Genomic DNA, 3,560 nt, shown 5'->3' on the forward strand with positions numbered 1-3,560 from the left:
AACCCTCATCTCCGCTAGTCAACAATCGAGACATTTCCAAGGAAGATACCAATGGAATTTTGGCCAAGGAAGATACCAATGGAATTTTGGCTTGGGAACCCTTGCCATAAAAATTCCACTTGGGTCCATCAATCGGTCGAAATCGAACCACTCCATGACAACAATCAACAGTAGCTCGATTTGTCATCAAAATATCCATGCCAACAATACAATCAAAGTCGTGCATAGGGAGGACAATCAAATTCAGAAATATCACATTATCCTCATATGTCAATACACAATTATGCACAACTTGCTCAGAAAAAAAAAATCTTTCCTGCTTCTGGGTCGCAGGGCAGGCTGCTGAGCTGACACTTAAGGTGGAGGAACATACTGAGGACCTCCTCGCCTTAATCCAGCCTCGGCTGCCTTAGCTCGTTCAACTACCTCTGCGTAGCTGGTAGGAAATCCAGAAACAACATAAGCATATATAGCAGGATGCAATCCATTTACAAACCTGTTATATTTTGCACTCGCATTCCCAGCCACATGAGGTGCATACTTCAGCAAAGTAGAAAATTTCGAAGCATACTCTGCAACAGACATCGTTCCCTGCTGCAGATTATTGAATTCATTCTCCTGAGCAGTATAATAAGAAGGAGGGGAATACTGCTCCAAAAACTGGGTCTTGAAGACATCCCATGTGACTTCAGTCCCGGCCTCTTTCAATCCAATCTCAGCGGCTTCCCACCAAGATTTAGCTCGGTCCTTCAACTGATACAAAGCAAGTTTCAGTCTCCGAGCCTTGGAATACTCAACAATATTAAACAAGTGCTCGATATCCTTCAGCCAGGCCTCAGCTCTTTCAGCTCTCTCAATGCCAAAGAACCTCGGTGGTTTCAGATCCTGAAATCGAGCCATTACAACATCCATGGACAACCCTTCAAATTGCCCAACAATCCTCTCAGTACTGCTACTCGCAGTTTCATTTGTGTGATTCATCTACAAATCAAAAGATGAATATCACAATTTCATATCAATTCATAATCTCATCATCTCATATCATCAATCTCATCAGATACTTACTCAAATCAAATCAAATAAGAGCAAGTAATACAAATAATTCAAACACATACGCACAATTCATTTGTGCCTATTTAAGTGTACACAAGACTCAATAGAGCATTCCCAGCTATGCTCTGATACCATCCTGTGTGGGGCCCCTTAGCTCCTAATCGTTATTACAACACAATTTGATTAGGATTAAGTAATCACAGCGAAAAACGGGTTTAAAATTTCTTTACAATGAGCCCAAAATATCTCTTCTGATATTTAAATACAAAAAATAGTATCTAAATTCAAATCATAAAACACGCCCACACATAATCAAAACCAATCACATACAAACAACTCATATCCTCGTGACATGCCCCGGTATATAGATACATATACATATATACTGGGAACAACATATAAAATCTCAACTCAACAGTGGCTCCCTCCAGAAGTACCCTCTCCGGTCTCCTGATATCCTGGAGTACCTGCCATTGTCCACACACAAAGACAACAACAGCCCCCTTGGGGGTGAGCAAAGCTCCGTATGGAACAACCAATCATATATACCACAGATATCTAAACAATGATATATGGTATGCAATGCATGTATGTCGTAGAGGTATCAGGTCAAATGCCCATCCACTGAGCACATGTCAGAATCAATCGAATCGCTATCAAATCAAATCAATGCTCGAGCTGGCACACCGGCCGATATGGGAATACACATATGACAACGTCGACGAAGCGTCGTCAATCCCACATCTCATATCCAATCATATGGGGCCACAATTGTCTATGCTTTACGGGTCATATAATACCGGCATAGCGATTGTGTTCACAAACCCCGGAATCCAATCAAATCATATCAGGGTATCCAAGGATCATAGCTCAACGTGCATGTCATGTATCGATGTATGCATAAAATGATGTGTGTTAACAAAACATTTATTTTATACATCGATACTCAAATCTCAATGTCATGTATGCCATATCAAATCATCAAATAGGCACATAGACACGTATTCCAATCCAATCCAATCAATCCAATCATATATCATATAATACAGATACCTGTCGTATGTTACCCGGTCGCAACATACCTCAATTCTTCGTTCCAGTTGATGTAGTCTGAAGATATTGATATAATATTTGATCTACATCAATAACATACTCATTCCAATCAATAACACGCTCCAAAACCATTAATATGAGTTTCAAATATCATTTGAAACTTCAAATATTCATATCAAATCATAATCATATCATAATTCAATTCCGACTTCGAATATACGTTTATTGTCGGTTATTCTACTACATATCAGAAATTCAACTTCAAATACATGCTATTCCAGCACTTTAATATTTCAAGCTGCTGGAACTAGAAGACAATTACCTCAGTCTGAAGCCCTCGACGCGACGATCACAAATATATAATTTGTTTCGCGTTTAGACAGCGTTTCAAAGTCGATTCGGACGAAAGAAATCGAAATCTCTAACTTTCCCTCGAAGTTATCGTATAAAAAAAATGGCGAAGGAAAGAGAAAAGAAGGGATTCTTATCCCCACCGCTCTCGCGCTCGGGCGGTAGAATTCTCGCGCCCGAGCGCGAGACATTCTGCCTCCGAGAAACATTTCTGCCGCGCTCGAGCGGTCAAAATTTACCGCTCAGGCGCGGAGTGTTCTGTCCGAGAACACTAGCCCTTTCTTCCTTGGCGCTCGGGCGGTCATTTTCTACCGCCCGGGCGCCACATGTTCTGTACAATTTTTTTGTTTTTGTATTATATTGGCGTCCGGCCTCTCATATCAAATTCGTACAACATCAATTCATATACAATATTCATTTCTCAATTCCATTGTCATAATATACATCAAATACATAATTATATGACAATTTCATAAACTATCGATAATCACGTAGGATTTACGATAATACGATACACGGTCCTTACAAAATTCCTCTAAGGAGGGGAGATAATAGCCGAGCCCGGTGTACGGTAGGGTTTAAGTTTCGTATTTATTTGGGTTATGTGATTAGATGTTTAGAGTTGTGTTTTGGGCCATAGTATTATTGGTTATTATTGTTCTTGAGGTGTTAGTTGTTGTTGGTTGTTCGTTTCAGAGTTTCGGATCGATTTTGGTTGGTTGAATTTTGTTCATTGCCGTGACTGCACCGCACCCGCGGTAGTGCAAGGACCGCCCCCGCGGTGTTCTGTTCATGATTTTAGAGTTGGAGAGCCGTAGCTGCACCGCACCCGCAGTGGTGCAGTGACCGCACCCGCGGGGTGCACCGCACCCGCGGTGCTTGCAACGCCGCACCCGCGGTGTTCGTGTACCATGATAATTGTAGATTGCCGAGAGCTCAGCGCACCCGCGGTCCTTGTGTTGGCGCACCCGCGGTGGAGGTATGGCCGAGATATTTAGTGCTTTTTGGAGTGGTTGGCCATCACTTTACTTATTTCTTCCCCTTCATTTCGACTTTTCTCTCTACCTTATAGGGTTTTCTTCCATTTCTTTCATTTCCTATCT

The sequence above is a fragment of the Primulina eburnea genome, chromosome 4, assembly GCF_022965805.1.
Source record: "Primulina eburnea isolate SZY01 chromosome 4, ASM2296580v1, whole genome shotgun sequence".
Taxonomy (NCBI): Eukaryota; Viridiplantae; Streptophyta; class Magnoliopsida; order Lamiales; family Gesneriaceae; genus Primulina; species Primulina eburnea.